This window comes from Excalfactoria chinensis, chromosome 5, assembly GCF_039878825.1.
Source record: "Excalfactoria chinensis isolate bCotChi1 chromosome 5, bCotChi1.hap2, whole genome shotgun sequence".
Taxonomy (NCBI): Eukaryota; Metazoa; Chordata; class Aves; order Galliformes; family Phasianidae; genus Excalfactoria; species Excalfactoria chinensis.
The window spans coordinates 28,186,556-28,210,976 of record NC_092829.1 but is presented as its reverse complement, the minus strand read 5'-3'; the positions used below and the strand labels follow the sequence as shown (position 1 = coordinate 28,210,976).

At 34.9% G+C, this 24,421-nt stretch overlaps 1 protein-coding gene across 2 annotated transcripts in view; it reads left to right on the top strand.

The window, feature by feature from the left end:
- The window catches only part of AVEN (apoptosis and caspase activation inhibitor), a 77,539-nt gene that overhangs the window by 47,559 nt on the left and 5,559 nt on the right, over positions 1–24,421 (top strand). The gene's annotated exons all lie outside the window — the stretch shown is intronic.

Here is a 24,421-nt window from a genome sequence, read left to right as displayed (position 1 = left end):
CCACCACCTTGCTTTGTGGCCCTGTCTTTCCTAAAAAGTACACAGCTATCCATGACAGCATCCCAGTCCCATCATGTGTCTGTGATTGCAATGAGGTCATGGCCCTGTGAGCACAGATATCTGATACTTCCTGTTATTCTCTATGCTTCTTGCATTTGTATACGGGTGCTTCAGAGAAGAAATGGGAGCAGAGGATGCAGATGTGTCTAGAGGGGGTGCAAGAGGGTTCCTCATAGCTATATATACCCTTGAGGTGGCTGGTTGTTTTTTGCTAGTTTATTCCCCAGTCAGTTGCAATGGTGTGAACGTTGCCATTTTGGAGCCCTTGTTCCGTTCATCTATGCAACTTCTTCACTGTAGTAATGATTGCAGTCATTTGGATGTTTATATCATTTAAGTTAAGTGATGTTTTAAAAGCTTCAAAAGCAACTTGTAGCTTTAAAAGAAATACCCGTTTGATTTGGCTTTAATAGTCTGTACTAAGTGTAAACTATTCATTTCAAAGGCCAGTTTCTTTGGCTTTGTTTTTAAAGGAAATCTTGTTAAAACCTTGGGTATTTTAAACTTATTTTAAACATCCTATTTAAGAAAGTATTTAAGTATATACAGTACTGAAGGAAGAATGTATATACTTCACAACTGAAAAGTAGAAATAGCTTTTTCATTTATTTTGAAATTAATAATGGAACTTTGTGGTGCTGTTGAACTTGCTTAGTTACTTGTTACTTAGTTGCTAGAAATTCTCTGTAGCAAAGCCTCTCCTCTCTGTTAGATGAAAAATACAGGAAAAGATGAGAGATTTAATGTCAGTTGTATTCTGTAACAGGAGTATGGACTGGACCTGATGTTAGAATGAGTTGTTCCAAAAGCTCTAAAAAATTATTTTCAAAGAAATTACCTGTTTTGATCTTTAATGTATTAAAGAACAGACACTGAAAGAATTATGTATTTATGAAGGGAAGAATTAAGTGGAATTACAGAAAACAGCAATTCTTTAAAAGGCTGTTTTGCAAATAGATATAAAAGCAGTTATCCATAAGTGTCCAGGTACAGCTTGTTTCCAGAAAGAGTTGAGATATTGATCCTTTTGCTTCTCACTTGGTGTCTTCTGTAATTGTGAAAACAGTTCTCTTTTTCTAAAATTGTTACACAGCTGCAAAATTACTGAGATTAAGGGAATTTCTTGGCTGGTTGCTAATTGAAAATTTTATGGGTTTACTTTCTGCTAGGTATATAACTGTATCACTGAAATGGTATTGTTTGTCCTTCAGTTGAGCTTAGGTCAAAATTTTGTTAAATTTCAACCTTATCTGAAAGATTGTTAGTTTCTTATATTTTTTATCATGTAAAGAATGTTCTCTAAGGACCATATATGTCATTCTGACCCAGCAGGTAGTAGTACGTGACCTAGCAAGTAGTAGTGCATGCATGAAAAACAGGTGTCTCAGATGGATTTATAGTGGTGTTGTTTAGTCCCTGTTCTCTGTCTGGGGAAGCAAGATCTTTATATTCTGAAAATGACTAGAGCTGTCTTCTAAGGGATTCTGACAAGTTTCACCAGCACGAAGAACTTGAAATGATTTTGTGAAGTCTGCCAGGGAAGGTAGGGGAAAAAAAAGTCTTCAAGAACCTGTTTGTTTCCTGCTGTTTGTCTGCCTCCAGATCTGTATTGTATGGAAAAATATATCATCTTGTCCTGTGTCCAGACTATGTACAAGGTTTTCTGAAAACTCTTCTTATATGCTTGGATATTTCTAAGTGGAGTCAAGAACTAAAAAATATAACTTGTGTTTAATAATTAGGGGAGGAAAAAATAGGGAATAGTACCATGGCAAAGTTTCAAATCTAGCTCATTATGCAATGGATTTATAAATAAATATTCAAAAAATGTTGGAGTTTTCTTTCTTTTTCTAATTTTGTGTGTTACTGTTCAATCTATAAAGTAACCTTATGTGTGTTACGCATTTATATGTATAAACATATACTAGAACCATTGCAAGAAAAAGAAGAGGTAACAAGTCCAAAGCTATTTAAGAAACAGTTCTAACAATAACTCAGGAAAGTCTAAATGACAACGGAAATTAGCTCTGCTTTCATATGTTTCTTAATCATGTTGCATGATGCAGTTTTATATGGATAAAGAGTGTTCTTTGTAAATAACTCAGCTCTTTTCTGTCAGTGCTTTGTTATTTGATTAATGAATCCTGGCAGTTGAGCTTTTTCATTTTTGCATACTTGTATAGAGGAAGAGGAGACCCTTGATATTAAAGAAAACATCTTGCATCTTTCTGGAATGCATGTTTACTGGCTGGTGCTCCTTTCTACTTCTAGGTAGAAAAAACACAGTTACTTTTCATTACCTATTAAATGGTACCTCAGTGTAACTCTTTTGCGTTTCTTTTTCACTGATTAATTATGAAAATATTAGACTTTTTTAATATGCTTTTCTGGGTGACTCAATGTGTGAATGCATATGTCAGTTGAATTCTGAATATCATGCTCTGTGCTTTATCTAAGGCATATTTTTAAGGAATCTTTGTGGTTTTGTTCAGTTACTGAAGTCTCTCAGGGGAGGGAGTGCAAGATTAATGTTTTTGTTTTCCATCACGTGTTCTTCAGCCATGAGCATCCTACATACTGACAGCAAAAGGCTGCTGTGCCTTTCTGTGAACCCATGTTTGAGGTGCACTCAGGTGGAAAATGACAGATTTGCTGACCAAAGAAGCGTGGGCATTGAGAACTGAGTGAAAGGCAATAGGGCTGTGCACAAGCACAGAGAAAGCCTCAGCGCTACCAGCTGTAGCACAGAGACACTCACCTTTGTGAACTAATACGGGTCTATGCCTGCATAATCACTGAACTGGATTGCTCCTCCCTGTTCTTTTTCCTGCTGCATGTACCTTCTAATGCATGTGCCATTGCCTAATGCATTTCACTGTAGCACACTTCAGAGAATTGCTTTTGGGAAAGCCTGTTTTGTTGGCTGCCACTTCATGCCACACTTTGGCATTTGAGCCAAATGCTAAAATTCAGTACTTGCAAATTAATACAAATGTGCAGTTAAAATGTTATCATTTGAATTTTCTAAATTCTGCTGGGAACCACATTTGGCACGTGTATGCGATGGTGCCTGCATTATTTTACTCTGTTGTTACTCTGAATTTGTAAGATTCACCCTTCCCAGTGCCTTAAAAGTATCTGTTTCACTCACTAATTAAATAGGCTTTATCAATCAGTTAGGTACTGAGAATACTTTGTGGATTAGATTAAATGGTCAAAATTTGGCTGCTTTTTTTTTTTTTTTTTTTTTTTTTTTTTTTTTTTTTTGACAAAACTCACCAAAAATAACTGTATTGTTGCTGACAGTATTTTCTGCCTAGGAGAAGTGCTGTTTGTTTAACTAATTAGGAATGACATTTACTTCCAACAGCCTTAGAGCTGCTACTGTCTGTACAAACACCTTTGTGAACAATCTCAGCTTTGAAGCTAGTCCAAATGAGGATGTCTGAGTATGAAATAGTCCATTATAAAGCACTTTTTTTTTTTTTTTTTTTTTTTTTTTTTTCTGGTTGGTATAATGATGTACAGCTCTGTAATTGCATTTTAAAATCTTTCATTTTGTCTTAAAAAATGAAAGTTGAAGATAGTGATTAAAGTAATTTCAGATATCTGCTCCAAATCACTTCAGTCTGCTATATACACAAGGCAGGTAGAAACAACTTCAATGTTTATTGTAAAATTTTGAAATAATCCTTAGGACATCTCTTTAAAAATGTTATCTCAAGCCTCAATTCAAGAATGAAAGAAAACATCATTGCAATTTGGAAGTCCTTTATTGGATGTTCTTGGAGTAAGAAAGCAGCTTCTTCGATGAGAACGGTGTTCAAAAAATGATACTTGAGTAATCAAGCATAGAAGGCTTGTCTCAGGTGAGCCTCAATTAACTCTGTGCACTTGGCAGTGACTTTGAAGTAATGATTTGTGATCATGATTTTGAAACATTTTTTTCTGAAGCGTTACAATTTATATCTGTATTTATACTTGTATTAGAACTGTTACCTTATAGTGGATGTGAGAGGTACTTCTTCAGTGAATAAAGATATACAGTGATGCTCTTAATAGAATGTGAAGAAGAAATGTCTTAAAAGCTCAGAAAATGTTAGAGTGTTTTTGATGATTTGTAATTCTTCTCGAAGCAGTTTCTTCTAATTATTTTTAAACCAACTAAGATTTTATTCAAGCTTTGTTTTGTGTGAGTCAGTAAGAAGAGCTGTAGACAGAATGGGGGTTCAGGCAGACTGCTACTGGGAATTTTGCCTTTGTTGCCCAAATTTATTTATTTATTTATTTTCTTTAATTATGTTCTTAAATAGAATAGAAATAGCAATGTTTTTTTTTTAAAAAAACAAATCTTATTTTAAAAAATCACAGTACTTTTTTTTTTTTTTTTTTTTTCCTCCCCACTTAAATAATTGGAAAATAGACAAATATTTCTTCTGTAAGTATGACAGACTCAATTCTTTTCTGGTGTAACTGGTTGCATTTCAGCAGCAGTAGTGCCCATCTGCTTATCATGGTTTTTGGCAGCTTCAGTGTACTGTAAGTTTTAAATGCTTCAGATGATACTGCAAGTTGTATAATTTAGATTTACTGAAAACTGTATTGGAACATACTGTTCTAACATACTGTTAGTAGGTATGTTATGTATTTATACAACTTTTTTTCAGGTTGGCTCTGAGTTTTCTCAACATTTATGATTAAATAATACATATCTTCCTTGTAGTTTCTGGCATTCAACACAGAAGATTGGACTATTCTAAAATTCATATATAAAATTGTAAAATATTCTTTTAGGAAGACTGTGTATCGAAAAATGGTATGTTTTAGTTTATTGTACAAATGAATGTATTTTGTAATTCTCTCAGTTGTGGTGAAAAATCATAGGACAGGAAAGTTTTGGCATCATTATTTTGACTTTCTGGTGTTCTTGCAGTACTGATCTGTAGCGTTTTGGTGGGAAAGCCATGGCAGGTGTGAAGGTAAGAGAAAACATTAGGAGAAAAAGGATTTTTTTTTTTTCCTTAAAACAAAGTACTGAAATTTGAAAGTCTGAATTCGATCTGCTAAAAAGAGCTTACTCAGTATTATGTAAACCATGTGAAATGGTTAATAGAAGGAAAATCTTCACAAATGCCTCTTGTTATGATTTGTGAATTGCTAACAAAATACTGTGGAACTCTGGTAAAATGTGAACAGAATAATTTACTGTTTCACTGGAATTTCTGCATTTAGCAAAGAAAATGTTAAAAAATATTTTCTGAGAATGTTTAGAAATAGGTGAACCTACTAGGAAGAAAAAAACTTGAGATGATCTTTTCAAGTCCTGTGATGTTGCAACAGTCTAAACAAGAACATATTTTGGGCTATTATTACATAAAATAAATAATTTTATATGAATGAAACATACATACCATAAGCTGTAGAAATGAAAACAGAAGAAAATATATGAACATATGTATCACCATTTCTGTGTTCCATTTCAATCTGCGCCTGCTAAACTGAGGAATCTGTAAAGTTCATTTCTCACGCAAGGCTTGTTTAGCAGAGCTCTTATTTCTCGTGGTTAGTAATATTATTTCTGTCTCCGCTTATTGTTATATTGTTCTTATTGTTGTATACAACGTGCTTCTATTTCACTGATACTTGGAAGAAGAAATGGTTGATGCCACTGGTAGTCCTAGAAATTACCACCTGTACTTCTTTGCTGTTTGTCTTCATACTCTGCCTTTTGAAAATTTATTTCAGGATCAGATTGGTTATATTGTCATCTTATTAAATCTTCTTCGAGTTTATAACCAGTAATGATTTGAATTGTACATGTGATTATAATAAAGAGTACAAGTATCATGGAGATCAAATAAAATTGAATTATATAGTGGGATTCTAGATGACTATGTAGTTATAGTATTTTTTTAGTTTTGATTACTAAGCAATAAATATTTTTAATTAGAGATCCTTATTAGGAATTAGGAGCGGTATTTTGTGCCATTTGTGTCTTTGTATGTGATAAACTGTAGATTATTCAGCGCCATTATTTGTATCAGAAATTATACATGCTGTGTAGGAGGACACTTCAGCATGTTGTTTGTCTGTGACAGAAATTTGCCTGTGAAGACTTTACTTCAGCTCCCAAACCTACCTGCCTTCTCTATGCGTGTTTGGTGCTGTGTTTGGCATCTGAGGCATATTGAGGAGATGGCTCCCTACTGCTTTTGCTGCATGACCATGATCTGTTGTTGGGTTTAAGTAAATATGAGGCAACATCAAAGTAATGAAAATATAAAGAATGTATTTAACATCCTTGTTCCCTACTCTGCTCCCCAAATAAGTCGTTCAGGTTAATCAATATGATATTTTTCTTTCAAGTCTAGAGAATCCTTTAGAAGAAAGAGTGTTAGTTATTGCTTCTGCTGTATCCATGGTCTCAGAAACACATCAGTAAGAATCTATCTGAAAGCCTTCCTGTTTGCTACTTTATATTCAAAACAGCTAAATAAATTAATCAGAAAAACTATAATTACTGCTTTTGGGCATTTAATAAACTTCTTCAACTTATACTAAATCTTCAGCTTACAAACCAAAGAACTTGGTTTGTAAAACCAAAGATGAAAAATGTAGCTCTGTAAGCATGCATGCCATGTATGTGAATAATCATGTCAGCATGAATAATCTTGCTGAACCTGTATATTATACTGTTTATGTTTCATATAAAATCTAAATTTACTCAAGTATTTTGTTGGTGGTACAAAAATAAATGAATAACTTATATCCAGGACTTATTCAGAATCTTATTAGAAGACAAAACTGAAGTACTATATGTAGGAAATACTAAGTTCAGAGTGCAATCTGTATTTGTGTGTCCATTCATAAAGAATTACTACTTTTATTTTCAAGATGAAAATCTGGAATTGAGATAGCCTTCTTGCTTTGAGGAGATTACTCTCTGTTTTTATTTGGATTATCAATCTGCAGTAAAGCAAAATGGAGGAAAAGAAAAAAATGAAATGATTGCTTTGTGAGCCTCCCTTCATGCAACTGGTAACTATAGCTCTGTATAAATGAGACTGTTAAGATTGTAAATATGCTTTTTCCCTCTGACATGCTTCCTGCTGGTTGCTTGGTTACCAGCACTTTGCCATGCATGCATGCATGATATTAGCTTCTTTTTCCATCTTCACACTTCTTCTTTACACAGAAGGCAAGATAAAAAATAGTCTTTTTTTTTCTCTACAGTCACTTATGAAGGGTTAAATGGATTACTGTCCTAGAAGATTTTAAATTAATTATGTATAATTTGTCATAATGTATCATATTCATTTAGTTGTCTAGGATGTTCCACTATGCATGGGTGAGACTTTCAGCTTAAAAACAAATAAGTAAATGGAGGAAACCTTATAGAGGAGAGTAAATACATGGGGTATTATGAAAGCTTAAAAGTAAAAGAAAACCTTAAGTTCGCAGTTTTTTCCCCACACTTGTACAGTTGAAAGATAATTCTGTTCTTTCCAATTTCAATCTTTTATAGTGTTATACTTTCAGTACAGTTTCTTTTCTGTCAGTAGACTGTATTTGACTTATGTACATAAAGACCTCTTTCCGTATTGTTATGATTTTTGCAGTTACGGACAAAGTACATCCTTACATTTTTATCCTTTTCTTTCCTTTAAAATGTGTGTATGTGTTCATTTATTTTCAAACCTCCACAACAACCAGAAAAGATATAACTTCCTCCATCCATGTTGTCATCACCCTCCTCCCCATACACTCCTTTTTTTCTATGCCTTTTCTGTGGTAGTAGTTAAATGAACAAAGGAAAGCAGTGCTATTCACCAGTATGTGAACTTTTTGTTCATGTTTCTTACTTATCTCCTTATTTGAAAAGATAATTCCATGTTCAGTAGAATCCATTTAAGATGGCTAGACGTGACATTACTTTCCTAGTTGAGAATTTTCATTTGTGTGTGGTGGGTTGCACCCACAAGGCATGCATTCCCCATGTGTCAGAGCCCTCGAGCTGTGTTGCAAACCACATTGTGATTTTGTGCTTTTGAGAATTCTGTCCTTACCTGTCCTTACACAGCCCGTACCCTCCTCTTTAATTTCATCTGTAGCTATTCTTTATTGGTTGCAGTGAAAGAAAATAAATGATTGTCTTACTGCAAATTGTCATCATCACCTTTCCCAGTACTGGGAAACATCTTTGCCATTTTCTTCTAACAAATGTATCCCATGCAGATTGCTAGTGTCTCTGCATGTCCTTCTGTAGTGATTCTAATATATTGTGCAGGTGGGATCATAGTTGATAAACAAAGGCATGTTTTCAAAATAGTGTACCTAATTAAAAAAGGTGAAGGTGTAAGCAAGTTGAAGGAATGCTTTTATGTTGTTTAAGGACATTCTACTGTTGAAGAATCATTCTACTGTCTTTCTTCATGTGTTAGCATAAAACTGTAAGAAAGAATCACTTTCAGGAACACAGTTTGCCACAAGTATGAATGAACGTTTCCTCACTGTACACACATTTATTTCCCTCCCCCTATTTATGCTTAATTGAAAGTGATATGTATTAAGGCACCCAAAGCACCAGGCATAAATGAACTAGGATTATTAATTTTTTTTCAAAGATTAAAAAGGTAAAGGATGAGCCTCTCAAGTTGAAATTAGGAAAAGCTCTCAAATAAAGTTGTTAGAACTCTCTTCTGTAATCTGTTTAGAATAATGTCAAATGGGATTTTCCTGTGGAAAAGATTTGCAACATTTTGAAAAAATATAATCTTACTATGAATTGCAACTCCATCACATTAAAACTTTAAATTGAATTAAAAAGTCTTCCTCCTACTTACAAGGCAAAATTAAAATTAATGTGGTGCAGTGGTAGAAGTGCTGCTTGCAACGCCGGAGGCCCGGGTTCGAATCCCCCCTGTCGCACAAGTGGTAGAAGTGCCGCGCTACTACACAGAAGGCTTGAATCCTGGGAGTTTGACTTGATGATCTCTAAGGTCCCTTCCAACACGCACAATACTGTGATACTGTGATACTATTTCTGAGGTATTATGAGGCTCTGATAGTATTTTCAGAAAAAGAGTATAAATACAAGTAATCTTCTGTACTCGAGATTAAGTGGAGCAAAATCACTAAAGGAAGTCTACTTGTTCCTTCTACTTTTTTCTCATTTTATTTTGTGCATCTGATTTAAATACTGGCATTGAAAAATGTGTAGTGGACAAATGCATAGGTTGAAATCTAAAATGCTTCTATGTGAGGTAGTTGATTATTTTTACAGTCTTTACTTTTAAAATGAAATTCAGTTATCTGTTTCACTAAATCCCACTCCAACTCTGTAAAATCTCCAGTTCCTTGGAGACCTGAGAAGAAGCCCAGCTCTCCACTACTTGGCACCCCAGAATGAGAGGAACTGTTGAGAAGTGTCTCTTCTTTCCCCAGGCACATCCTTAAAAATTGTACTAGAAAAGCTACCTAACTTTTCATCTTAAAACATGGTCAGTCTGTCTTTGTTCCTTTTGAATGTTCTGTTTCAACTAGCCAGATTTCTGCAAAAGTTGCAAATATTTTTAATGTATCAATCTCAATAGCCATGAGGTAGCGGGAATATGTTTGCAGTAATGTAGCTGAAGTCAATCAGCAATTTGGAGCTTTATCTATACATATGTTGAGATCTAATGTTCTTTAATTGCTGTAGTTCATTTAGTTGCAGATAAAGTAGAACTAATTCCATCCCATGTACTATTGGTGTTGTGTTATACTTCAAAGTGAATTTGTTAATGAAAATTGTGTATTCTGTATGAGCTACGTAAGGCCTACTTGATAAGAGCAAAAGGATAAAAGCAAAAAAAGAAAAAAAGAAAAAACCCTCAGAAGGTCTGCAAGAAATAATTGCTTGAACTAAAAAAAACCCCTCCATTTTGAGCACCTTACTCTACAATTCTTAATGGACTCAAAATGCTGTCTCCAGTGGTTTTCATAGGTAAAAGTTGCAGTGTTAAACTGCAGAATGCACGTTCAGCAGAATGAGGGGCAGTGAGCCTGAAGGCAGGGGAAGGCTCAAGTGAATATGAAGGCTTCTTCCTTTCCCCTCCTTAATTTCAGCAATGCCTGCTGTGTTCAGATAAACAGTTGACTGAAATTTTGATCTTAATGAAATTGGAGAAATATGAAAGTCACACTGTTCTTCTGGTATTAATTTTTAATGCTGGAATTATCTCGAGGTTTTTAAATGTGTTTGCATGGCTGATCATGCTTATGAGGGACTGTATCCTAGAGATACACCTAGAACAAACCTTGTCTTTGCTTTTCTGTTGTTTCCAGGTGGCCAAATAACACTTAGGCTTGGTATTTTATGTGTCTAGACAGGTATGAGGGAAATACCCCAGGATAATACTTTGCTATTTCTAAGCTTGGCAATGCATCAGAGATTCCTTTTAAAGACTGAAGTAGAGAAACTTAAATGCTCCCTTCTGCAGCCCCTTAATTTCAATGTTAATGATGATAATAGTGGAAATAATCAGTACCATTTCCTCTGTCCCTTTTACAAGCTTAAGAAAATTATATGTCAGTAATTTGTTTACATAATGCATTTTGCAAACTAATTTACTGGATGCAGTAGTACAAATAACCCTTTAAATAGCATTATGCATTAAAGGGTGGATCCTGCCACCTTCATTCATATTAGGTTATGTGCTAATTTGCAGGCAGTTCTTTTGGACTACCATCCGCCATCTTTCTCCCTAGTAAACACTTTCTTTATTCATGTACACAAAATCCTAAACAGCAAAGGAATCTGAAACAGGTGAAAATTAGTTATAAAACAGTTAAGTATGAAAAGTCAGTCAAGTAAGGTAATAATTGCACATCTTCTACTTCCCCTCAATCCATTTTATTTGCTATTTCTTCTTTAATAACATCCATATATGCTTGGCAGCAAATTCCTTTCTCTGAAGACCTTTTAAACCAAGTTTTCAGAAAGGCAGTGTGCTAAAATTCCTACCAAACTCAGCCAGTAAGCAGGAAACACAAAATATAACAATTAAATCAAGAAGTAATTTGGCATTAAGTTGTAAAAAATGAAACAAAACAAACAAAAAAAAAAGCATTTTTTTTGTGACTTAATTGAAAATGTTATTGAAGGCTGTGGTCTTCTAACTGTCATATCTTAATTTCATTTTCGAAAGTCATTAGCATGAATCAGAGTAAGCAGAAGACTGTGTAGTCAGCTCAGGATTTGACAGCGACAAGGAAACTTTAACAATGTCACGATATAATTCCCTAATGACAAAGAGGGTCTTTTCTGAAAGCTGATATTAAAAACAGGTTTTCCTGTAAGTAAGAGAAGTATTTTATTTTTCTTTCCTCCATTATGGTTTGTTTCTGTTTGCCTTTTTTCTGTTCCTAGCAATCTGGATGGATTTCAGTCCATGCTTTTACTTTGTTCGGCTTCTTTGGACTTGGCCAATTGCCTTGCTGGTTGCAGGGTTTTTTTTACCCATGAATAAAAAGCTGAGTTCAAATTATTGTTTCTTTGATAAAAGCAGTCAGTCTCCTTATCTGTTGGTAGGTCATCTATATATGTTATAGTTTGTTAGGTAGGTTATCTGTTGGACCTTCATTTGTTCAAAGACTTCACCTCTGCTATATTCCATTAAGACTTTTGAAAGAGATCAGATGTAACTAGCAGGTAGGCAAATAATATCTCTCATAACCTGTTTTTCCATATGAGTTATTGTTAAGTAAACAGATATATCCCAAAATGAGCTAACTCTGTGTGTAGCTTTTATGCATTTGCAGTTTATTTTTTGTTATGTTTTTGTGGCATTAAACTTGTTGCATGTACATTTATAATATACTATTTGTTATAGTCTTTTAAAATAATTTCTTTTTAAAAGATTAATATCCTCTCAGAACAAATCTTTGTATCAATTGCTTATTGAAAGTAGTGTAAATTGTATTAGTTACTTAAGCTATTCCAAAGGCTATAGGGAAGAAAAAGCTTTGGAGTATTTTAGGAACTATAGGGAGTATGATTCTGGTCCTGTCATTAATACAGCAAATTATTCCAGCCATGAGTGCAGTTAGTTACAGAAAGAGATACTTCCACTTGAATCTGGAATGATACAAAATGGTTTCCCTTTCCTTCACATCTCATCTCATTCCTATAATAATTTCAACATTTGTGTTTGTTTATAAATTGTTTTCTGTGATAAGGATAAGCTTAAGACAACGTCAGTCACGCTTACAGAAATACCTTTTTCACTCTCATTAGCCAGTGTTATAATAGAAATAACATGCAGGTTCATGAGTCTGTGAGAAGAGGACTTGTCATATATATGCAATGATACTGTTAGTGAGAAGATTGTGTTATATGAGGCAGGTATCACACAGTATCACAGTATTGTGCAAGTTGGAAGGGACCTTAGAGATCATTGAGTCCAACTCCCGGGATTCGAGCTTTCTGTGTAGCAGAGCGGCACTTCTACCACTTGCGCATGAAGAAGGTGCATGCCTTGTGTAGGGTTCAGAGACGGGAAAGGAGAAAAGGTGTTTAAAAAGCTCCCACCCCAAATGGATGTTTTGAAAATTTTCAGACACAGAATGTTATTTGATGGATCACCTTTTTATGACTTAATGGGATATCATTTGTTACCTGAGATCTCTAGCAGTGAAGGGTGCCTTAATTGTTTTCCTTGCTAGTTCGAGCAAAGTGCTAGATTCTTGCAAGCTTTTGAAAAGCCGCTTAATAAGATTTATACTAATGGTGAAGGGCATAATAAAGACCACAAATGGTAAATAATGAGGATAAAATTTGATCTTAAGGGACAGAAAAACTGTGCTCTGTAGCAGATATTTTATAGTGCTTGTGGTATATGTAAGTATAAGGCATTATAAGTACTAGGACAAGACCATGCTGTGACAGCAGAAACATTTTGCAGTATTTTCAGCTGTAGATAGTTTTATCTATGCCTAGCCACGAAACTTCTGAAGTACCATAACCTATGTCATGCAATTATCAATTAAAATTAGACATTTAATAGGGTCTTTGATTTTTCCATGTGTGAAGTATTTGCAGTATGGAAGTGAAGGACTCTTGGATAATGTGTTATTAGAATGTGTCTTGCTTTTATAATAAGTATCTGTGACAGCTATACACAGATACTTAGAGCTGTGTAATGAGAATTGCTTTCTCCCATGAGACTCATTGGCACTGAAATAGGAATCAGCATGGGTAACTCTCACTAGGACAAATAGATTAATTTCTGACTAAAATGAAAGACCTCTCTTTAATCATTCAGCATTATGCTGTTTAGTTATTCAGTTATTAAAAGGCAGCTGTGATGGACTAGAAAGGCTCTGACCTGTATTAAATTTTATGAAATCTCATTTTTTCTTGATATGTGATTTCAACCAATATTCATCTTGTGTTGTTCAAGCTAAGCTTTCATTTTATTGTTACATAATGATATAAGTCATAAATTTAGGCATTCAGAAGTTAGAAGATGCTGAAGTTAATGTTTCTGCACTTGTATGATGCATCCTTTTATAATCTGGGGGTACTTAGACTTTACTACATAATGCTGTTCTGTAATCTGTCCTCCCCTTCATCCTTGAAAACATGAAGAAATTATATTTAATGGTTCAGATTCCAATGCATGGCTACTCTGCCCCAGTTTTATCAGAAAAAATGCATTCTGAAATATTTATATCTCTCTCACTGATGATTCACAAATGAATGCTTTTCTCTAAGGCAGTAGACTGAGGAAAAGGTGTTAGTAAGAGAGAAGTGATTACAATAGTTCTGTGTGTCATGCTGCCTTCAGCACTTGCAAAATGCATGCAAGCCCATTCCTTACTTGTGCTTTTATATTACATCTTCGGCTTTGGAAATGCTGTGCATACTTTCTTGGGAAGATCTTTTATTGAGTAATATGCTCAGTTTCAAGTGAATGGATTTTTTTAATACTAGCAAATAAAGTCATTTTCAGACGTTCATTTTGAAGTAAATGAGCTCATTGTGTTTTTATTTCTTCAGTTTCAGAAACAAAAATGTAGAGACTCATTCTGATCAGTAGTGCTATAGAGTCCTGCTTTACACTAGTTCATCATTTCTCTGCTGGCAAATAAATAAGTAATACTTTTATTGTGGGTTTGGTGAAAACGAGGCTGCTCATTCAGGGTTCAGCCTAGGGGAGGATGTGCTGCTACACAGTGAGGATCTTCAGGTTTTATTTGTATATATCTTTAGGTGTTATTTCTATTTTATCTTGTAAGGAATGTTATCTAAAGATAATCTGGGGGAGAGGTAGAGATTGGTCAGAGATTTCTGGGGCTTTGGTTAGTTTTGGCCATAAAACTTCTGGACTCTTTGAATGCTGATTCAGTTGAAGTAGAACACTGTACGTTTTTATGAACATCTAAATGCAGCTGTCTTGCGGAAAAGTCTCAGTCATTTTAAAATAAGATCTTTTATTTTTAGGCATTGTTTCTTAATTGCCCTGTCTGAAACTGTTTCCACTTAACAGTTTTCAGTAAGACTAGGTGCTGTAGTCTTTCTTCATTAGTATATTTGGAAATGAAAGAATATTTCTTTTCTTATTTATTTTTCGTATCTGCTGAGGAGTGTTTAGGTTATAGCAGGAAAATGCAGAGAAAACACATTGCCAAGTAGGGTAATATGTACTTATTAATGTAAATGATTTATGTACATCTTATTTAAAAGTGAGAATACAAAAATAGTGTGTTTATCAGGCTTTAAAACATTGTATTTGCATTTTGTTTTAGCTTATTTACAGTAGTCTTATATAAAGGATTAGAATATCATACTATGGGTTTTTTGTTTGTTTTTTTTTAATACATTATGTTAAAAAACCCTTTAAATTTCCTTGGAGTGTCTGGCCTTAGGAGCTGAGAACTACTGGTCCACAGTGAGAGGAGGAAATCAAATGTTACCATAATGTTAGTTGTTAAGTTCTCAGACCATGAAATTCAGATTTCTCTTCTGAAAATTAACTTTTCTTTGGCTGCCTGTTTAGTGACAACAATATGTGAACTGCATTCTCTCATCTCTCAGTCATTTTTTGTGTTCCTCTCCAAGGACATAGAAGCCTGAGATCAAAATTTTACCAAATAGACTTGTTCACCATATTATGGCTAGATACAAACTATAGCTTAGGTCTCATTTGCTTCAGAAACAGAATTTGTATTAAAACTTTGAACACAAGGATATATTTTACAACCAAAAATATTTCTTCAGTAAAACAGAAGAAGCTAATATTGTACTGACTGATGGAAAGAAGATACACTGAGAATTTCGGCTTGTCCCATGGTTCCTCATATTTCTGAGTAGCTATAACACCTGCGTATATAGCAACCTTTTGGGGGCTTCTTGTGTTATTGAACATTAGCTACTTATAATCAAGTCTTAAACATCAAATTTGTCAAAAGCTTTTTTAAAACCGTGGTATTTCTTGCTGTCATGTGAACACACAGCTTAATGTTATCCATCAAGAGCAACAAATTTAAAATATAGCTGTAAAAAATTATGTAATTACCCTTTGGTACTGGGATATTTGTGATTGGATTTTAGGGACTACATATGTCAGTGTTTACAAGCTGTAGAGAAATCCGGGAAGATTATCAGTTGATGCAGTGTTCACCAAACAAGCGCACTTCAAATAGTTATGCTGATCATATCTGCTTTTCAGAATCCTCTGCTCATAAGAAAAATGTCTATATGTTTTTGAGATGGTAGAGCAGACTGAATGTTTAAGGGGTCGACAGTCCATGACATGCACGCATTGTCTGTTTCCAGCTTTTTCTACCCTCAAAAGTGCGTCTCATTGTAAAACTATCGAGAAGAGATTGTAAGCCCTTATCATAGCTGAAGCCATGGGTTTGTATCTTCTTATCTCAGAGGAAGGGTCTATTATTTCTTGTTTCCAAGGAAGAAAGGTGGTAAATTCAACTGACTGAATCAAACACTTTCATCTGCTATGTTGGTATTTTATGTCCATTAAAAGCAATTGCTGAGATACCTACTTTCTAATTATTCTCCTAGCCAATACAAAGCTTCTGAGATTCTTAGTGAGAATATAGAATATATTTTTTTATTAAGCACCTGTACATGTTATTTGTTTGACCTTTCAATTAGGGTAAGAATATTTAAGAAGACACCTCAGTGTAATGGCCTGTGAGTGCTTCCAGGCTGTGGGGTTCTTTGTTTATGAAGGCTGGCATATTGAAAACATGAAAACTGGTTCTATGAACAGCCAAATGGTCCAAGTATCTAAAAGGTATCAAAGGCAGCCTGCAAATAATATGCCTGTAGATACAGAAGAGTGCTTGTTTCTTGCTTTGAGTAGCCTCTTATGAAAAGAACCCCCTTAAAAAGTGTGCGGTAGATGTTATTATTACTGTATCTGCCCAGTAAAATTATGGCCAAAATTCTGGGTTCAAAGACCTATAGATAAATGCCCTGTTAATGGATGCCAGACTGCACTGTGAAATCAAGTTTGTGCTTTCCAGCATGAATGTAGTCACCTTTTAGGTCATGTGACCTCTTACAGATGTGTAGTACCTCGTGCAATGGCTTTTTCCATTATTTATTTATAGGCACGCAAGAAGCTAAATGAATCTACTGTTCAGATAAGTGCATTGCAGGATAACTGGGTAGAGTTTTTTGTTTTGTTTTGTTTTGTTTTGTTTTGTTTTGTTTTGAGAGGGCAAAACTTCCTGGAATTCTGGAATATAGGTCATAATGGTGGGCTTATCCCTCTGTGAATCTCCAGACAATACACATTACTGTGTTCATTTCAGGAGCTGTCTGAATCAAGGCTGAATCAATGACTCAGTATGGAGTCATATTTTTATGATTGAATGAATTGATGCATACTTTTCTACTTTGAGCTATTATCAAGTAACTTGGAATTACTTATAATGCAAAGTACCCCCAGCAGATTTGGTTTTCCTTGTTACCTGAAACGTGCACTTTATATGCTTGACTCTCATTACACATAGATGGTGGTTTTTAAACTCAAGTGCTGGATTCTGCATTTAGGGTGGGGCAACTCTGGAAATATGTACAGAGTGGAGGATGAGAGGCCGGAAAGCAGCCCCCCAGGAAGGAATACTGCATCACAGAGCTGCGCCAGGGAAGGGCATTAGGATGAGGTTATTCACCAGGGAATAGTCAGGCAATGGAGCAGACATCCCAGGGCCTTGATCAGACTACTGAGCCAGGAAGTCTTGGAGGCCTCTTTGAAACACTCACCACTGTAATAATTGGTTTCTACTCATAATTTTGTCTGGGACTAAAAATAGGTTACATATCTGTGCTGTAAATATCTTTGAGTAAGTCTGGCTTAACACGCAGCCAGTGACTTGTGTCTCTTTACCCTGCTTGTAGTCTCACAATGAAATACATGCAAGACAAACAGAAAGACTGCTCATGAATCCTGTAGGTGGCATTTTCCAAACTTTCTTGGCATGCATTTCATTAGTCGTAGAAGTCACAGAAGATTGTTTCTAATATTATCAATTGCCAAGCCTTCTTTATTCCTCTGAATTGAATAAATTCCATTAAGGCTGACAGTATTTTTTGTAAGTGTATTTTGAATGTGAGTCATATTCAGCTGTTGTGCCTTTTCTTTGTAGAATCAGAGAGATGTGCTGCATGCCAGCTTTTAAGGTTATTGCATTTATTTACCTTTTTTTTAGGTGCAATATTGATGAATTATTAATCTTGGCGGTTACACAATGCATTAAAAACATATCTCAAAGTACAGTAATCTATTTTTTGATAGCCAAGTAGAATTGGATGACAACCCAGCATAACTTTCTTCCTTCTGACATTAATCTTGGAGTTTTGTGATTGTGATGAATTTCCTTCCAAATTTTGGGGGCATAGGAGTTGTTGAGATTAAACATGAAACATTAATTTTACTCAAGTGTGTATGATCTTCCCAAATTGTTTTTGCTTTTCATGCCAGTGAGCTCTAATTCCTAGTTCTGAGTCTTCTGTCTAAGCTGGTCTTGCAGTATATTTAATTTCTAAAGTGACTCATAATGGATTAGATTTAGGTAAAGAAATTGTTTCTGGCAGGTTGGAACAGTTAACACCCCAGAAGCATCTATAAGGTGCAGGTGAGCTTTGACAGTTCAACTAAATATTTAATTTGATTTTCAGAGACTTATAGGTAGCGCTGTAAATAGTATGCAGTGGAATCAATGCAGCAGTTAAACTGTTATGTTCAAAATTTGTTTTTTTTAATGTTGGATGATACCATTAATAACCTTGGCATAGAAGACAAATTCTCTAAATGAACATTAAAAAGTGAACATTAGAGACCGCATGTAAATCTTGTGCTATTTGAATACAAAATGTTCTTAAGTAACAATTTTGCATTACGCAGATCTTCAAATCACTGTGTATCAGCGATAAATACATACCACAAATGGTGTTTGTCATCCACAGGACTGTAGATCCTCTTTCTGTATAACTTCTGCATGCTTTCCTGCTTCTGACAGCTGTACTTCATGCAAGGAGAGCTTGAGTAAGATGGCTGCAGGATATGTTCCTGGGAGGTACTGTAAGTTACAGAATGGGAGTTGCTGTAGTGTGTTCAGGCAAGCTCAAGGCGCAGCACTGGAGGTACTGGTGTTTATGCCTGAGCTAACCCAGTCTTTTTTTGTGATAAATTTATTGGAATATATTCAAAGAACCTGATACGAAACATGAACAGAAGCTGATATGTGGCTACAACGTCATTTTTAACACAGTCCAAAGACTTGTAAGGAATTGTTTTTCTCCTTTTCACTTTTCAGAACTCTTAAATCTACTAACACAGGGTTTTAAGCTTTGTATGGAATAGTTCATCTGTAGTAGCTGGGAAAAGAGTAGACAAAAAACGAAGATAAGCTTCTAGCTTCTGTGTTTAAGATAATCTTTCTTACAAGCATAAAGGGAGCCCAGAATATAGAGACTTCCTCAGCTTTCAGTAAAAAAAATGCAGTGTGCTGTTTGTTTATATTTTTTTTTTATCTGAAGTGAACACTTACCAGCCTGCTGTTAGTTTTAAGTTGGTGTTTAAAACTCTCTAAGCCATTATACTTCCTATCTTTGGAGATTTAGGAGTATTTTGCATATGCAAACACTTCCCAGGCTTTTCTGTCCTTACAGAAATGCAGCTTTACTAGATGTGTTCTTTGCTAATTTTAACTGTGGTCTCTCTATTAAAATATCAGAGGAAAATTCTCCAGTGTCTTGTTTTCTGGAGCTGCATCTCTTTTGATGTTTCATTGCATTAAACATAAAAATCTTGCAAGGTTCTGCTAGTACTGTATATCTTGCAGAAACTTTCATAACTACAAGAAAGCCAAGCCTCATACTCGCTCTATCAAAAGGCTTGAATATTTCTTGGCTTATACCTTAATCTGTAAATCATGTGTGCTTTGGAAAATCTCATTGAAATGGTGTGCTCTGCAACTTTTGTGAGTAGTGATTTCTGCTTTCATGAAAAATTTTAACAATTTTGAGGTGGTGTATTGAAAATATCCAGCCCAGCAGCATAAATAATACTTACTGATTAGATAGTTGCATGTCTTCTTGTAAATGTTCTGTGAAGTACAGAGTAAAGGAATGGAAGTGTAACGCTAACAAAAAGTTTGAACACTTTTGTTGGGTTATGAAATTCTAATAACAGAAGGGCTGTCAAAGACTCTGTGTACCATCAACAAAACTTGACTGTCTTTAAATGCTTAAAATTGAAGCTTGAATAGTTGGCAGGCTTTTTTTTTCTTTAATTGAGTCAAATTCTTCACTATTATCAGAACAGAAATAGCAGGCGGCTTAAAATAAAGCATTTTAAAGTTTGTTCTTTTTTTTTTTTTTTTTTTTTTTTTTTTTTTTTTTTTTTTTTTTTTTTTTTTCCTCTCTAAGATTCTCTCTTTTTGCTTTGCTTCTTTGAAAAGTAGGATGATTGAGAAAGGGCCATCTCCAAAAGAAGCAGTTATTTGGGGCTTAGAGCTCTCTGCTGAGTTCATACCAGGAACGGAGTTTGGAATCTGAGCAGTAATTAGTGATCTAGCCAGTATTTGTTAAAAGTTTAAAACCTTACTTTGTTAGTTACAATTCTGTGTTTATTATATTTGGAATTAGGAATGTTGTAGAAGTTAGGCTTTGTGAGACATTTGAAAAATACTTCCTGAATAATGTGCTGAGGTTATGTCTTCAGTTATGGAATATATATGTGTATGTATGTATGTATATTTTAACTTCTCGCAATACCTCACTGAGAAGTACTGGAAGTCAAAGTATGCAGAGCAGGATGTCCAGGCCCACGTGCAGGTCTCTGCTGAAGATCTCCAAGGAGGAGACACAACAGCCACTCTGAGCTGTGTTGGTGTTCGTCACCCACGCAACATGTTTCCACGCATGCCTTTCATTCAGAGGAGCTGTTTGTCCCTGTCCCTAATGAGAATCTCCTGCCATATTATCCTGCTGCTTCTGGAAATAAATAGATACATAGACAAGTAAGTTGTCTTTGGTCATGAGTATTTCTGCATTAAGATGATTGGTCATCTTTGCCTTTTTCAGGCTTTCTCTTTAATGTTACTGCTCAAAACCTACCATACCCTATGGATTTATATACTTTGTCTAATCTAGCAAACTCATTGCACTGACATTTAAAAATCACTAAGTATGTTGTAGATTAGCAACCCAAGGAAAATGACACTAGGAAATGTCATAAAGCATCAGGAAAAATGTAAATATTTAAGTTGACTGGCTTAAACTTAATAAAAAGTTTGTTTAATCTGTTGGGAAATCAATAACTTCACGCTTAAATATTGTTTTAATGTTTATTCAATATAAAAGTGAACACTGGAGAAGATGGAGTTGGTATTTATGAATAGCTGCATTTGGTTGGCATTCTAAACGTACTTGGCTTGTTCAGTGCAGTTTGTTTTAATACTTTGCAGTTTTGCTGCAATCTGTTTGCATTTGCTGCAAGACTTACCACTATTTCGTATGGAAGAAAAAATTACACGTTCAAAGTAGTGATACGTTTTAGAAAACATGCAAAAGTTAATAACAAAGTGCAGGGTTTGCGTAATGCTATTTTTACAGTTACATGTGTGTTAGATATGGAAGATGGTTGTGTGTATCTTTTTTCTTATATATGCTACAGATGTAAAACTTGAAACAATCCCAAAGAGCTTGTAGCTACAGAGTAAAAGCAAATCTGTACATTTCCTACTTTTCCTTCCTATTTATTTTGTGTAAAAAGCTGACTAATTAAGGTAATTCTCTGTAGAGCTCCAGAAGTAAATACTAGATGTTTGTTTCATTTAATGTTGGCTGTGTTTAATTAGATGCGGACTCCATCTTAGCAGGATAAGCTGAGCATTCTGCCTGATATACTGCTTTCCCAAATACTTTCTAACTTTGCAACTATTTATGTGCCGCAGATTTCCTGAACCAGGTGTGGAATCTTTGTATTCAAAAGCTCTTGCATTTTCCTTCTATCCCTCCTTGCAGCCAAAATGTAGGTTGTGCTGAAACATTTGTGGTGAAGGCCTCTTGTTTGGAAATAACTGCCATGCACTTGATAAAAGACAGACTTTGCAGTTACTTGAAATAGACTGTTCTTAATATCTGAAGGAAATTAATAGATGTTGATTTCTTGCAGAGTCTTTCTGTTGTTTTTGTATTTCCAAGTTCATTCCTCGGTCTATATTTATGGCAATAAGTAGAACGCTTCAGCCTTAGTCACAGCAAAAGGTAATAGTTACAGTGTGTGTATGCTATCAAAGTTCAGTAATTAAATATGTAGTAGAAATCAGTGACATTATTACAAGAGCCATGAAACTTTGTGTCTTCCAAAGGCAATTCTGATAGAATATATGCTACTTTATTTTGGCCAAATTATTATATCTGTTTATGGTGTGTATAAAATTGTTCACGTGAACTCATTGCAGAATGGATTCTCTGGAGTTGGAAGAATTTTTTGTTATCCCTTTTCTTCTTTGCAGAAGAGAAACAGTGTTTTCAGTGGTATTTATTTGAAGATATGTTATTTAGAACAAGCATTAATAGTGGATGGAATACTCTGTACATTGTAGCATTGGAAATAATGAGGTGTAAGGATTAAAAAACAGTAAGAATCTTTTGGTACTGATGAGATTTGTCAGTTGCTGGCATGCAGTTCTTGCAGTTTCCAGGATCCTCTAGCTAGAGCGTGCCCTGACACGGATGAGTGGGAGCTCTTCCTTGTGAGTTTTCTTCCAGTTTGAGGAAGGTGCACTCACACTTAATTCATCACAAGTGACTGATAGACTGCAGTTTTCTCTTTTTGCTCATTAATTTGCTCAAAATGTATAAATCCAAAATTCATTCCTTATCTTCTGTTTGATGGGTGGATTTGTTTTGGGTTTTCTGTGTGAAGTTTTCTGCTCATAAAAGAAAAAATGTTGCTTGTGGTCATCCCAGCTCCTGAAGAGAGTTGAGTTGGTCAGATTCCTATATGAGCGGTTGATGTTAGATACCATTTCAAGCACCAGTGTTATTTTTCCCTGCACGAGAGTTTTGAACTGGAGGGTCTGATTTTTTTTTTATTTTTTATTTTTTCTACATTTTAAAAATAGCATCTGCTTCCTCTTGTGTTTTTGAATTCTATCAAGAAAACTGAAGGGAGGCAGGGAGCTTGTTTTGACATTATGTTCTCCTTAAATAGGAGTGAACTGGGAATCAATACAGAAAGAAGGGAAAAAGTGGGAAATGTTGTTAAAATCATTAACGATATGGACTTCTTTATTTTGTAACTCAGAAAGAGCTTTGGTTGGCATGGTGGGTCCAGGAGGTGTTCTGAGGTGTTTTGGGGCTCATGCTAATTTCCCAAATGTACGTGAGCTGTACTTCTGTGGTTAATCTTGCTCATCTGCAAGTGGCCATTATAAATTTATTGCTGTTTAGCTGATTAAATAAACATGTAGATAAAGGCTTGCGTTGTGGTAGTTAAATAAGGATGAACAAAGGTTGGAAAATCCCAAAAGAGTTCATCTAAATGTCTGATACCTGCTTAGGAAAAGATAAATTCTGTTTAAAACAGTTGTTGAGAATTTTTTGTTTGCGTGTGTGCTTCTGTTCCACTGTGGATGTCTTTGAAGGTCAGTGTTGCATTGTTTATTCCTCTTCCCTGTCTGAAAATCTGTTCCTCAATCTCAAGGCTACCAGCTATTTTTCTTCTGTCTTCTGCAATGTTTTGTCTTTTGTTTTCAGTGAATTAGAGAGTTAAAGTGAGCAGAATTAGACTTCCGGTGTGGCCATTCTCCTTTCACACTGAAATGTGTTTTTCAGTGTTTCAGCTTTCATATTAACGTCAATTCACATATTAGAAAACGTTTAGTGCAGATTACAGGGAGGGTTTGTTTCATTCTGCTGTTCAGTGGATATTTATATGAAGAGATAATTGGGCTAATGAGGCTAGGAGACATGCATTCTGTTTGAATCAACTGGTTTAGCTTTTAATATATTCCAGTATAGTATGGTGCTCTAGAACTGCTAGTCTTTAATAGCAAAGTTGCATATTACAAAAAATGTTATTAAGATTTATTGTGAAAGTTATCAAAAATGATGCGTAAGGTTTACTTGAATGCATTATTTTTAGCTACTCTGTGTTTGGAGACCACGTAATGTTTGTAAGTAAGATAAAAACTTCAAATTCAAATGAAGAAAAGCGGCTCTTACTCTGGAGGGAAATCTGAGTCATTGCAAGATGTCTGATTAGTATTCATGACACAAAAGGAAGTTATTTTCAGGGCAAAGGAATTTGTGAAAAGATAATTGGTTAGACCAACATTCTCATTAACCTAATTTGCATTAAATGTGCTACTGTGAATTGTAGTTATTGCTTTTCCATTTGAAAGGCATGCTTTGTTAATCTATTTAAGAGCCTAGTTAAACTACCGTTTAAGTCATACCCTTTAATTCAGCAATACAGTATCTGTGGATCTATTATTCCCGACTTTCTGAGAGCAGAGCATCACAAGTCAGATCTTGATCCTGGCTTATTATCCTGGTGAAGTAGGTTTGTTTAGCAGGTCATTCTCAGCTATCTAGAGATCCGACTCATCCTTTTGTTAATTTAGTCCTTTGTCTTGAAGAAAGTACATGACTTTTTTCCCAATAGTTTGAGAATCATTTGGTTTAATTGTTTTTTAGAATGTGTTTCTTTCCGTGTGTAACAGTGTTAGATCCAAGCACCTGAAAGTATTATTTACTTGCTAAAAAGACTGAATATTCGTTTTCAGCATGTGTATGTTTATATATATCTATATAGAATATTGTCAGTTACTA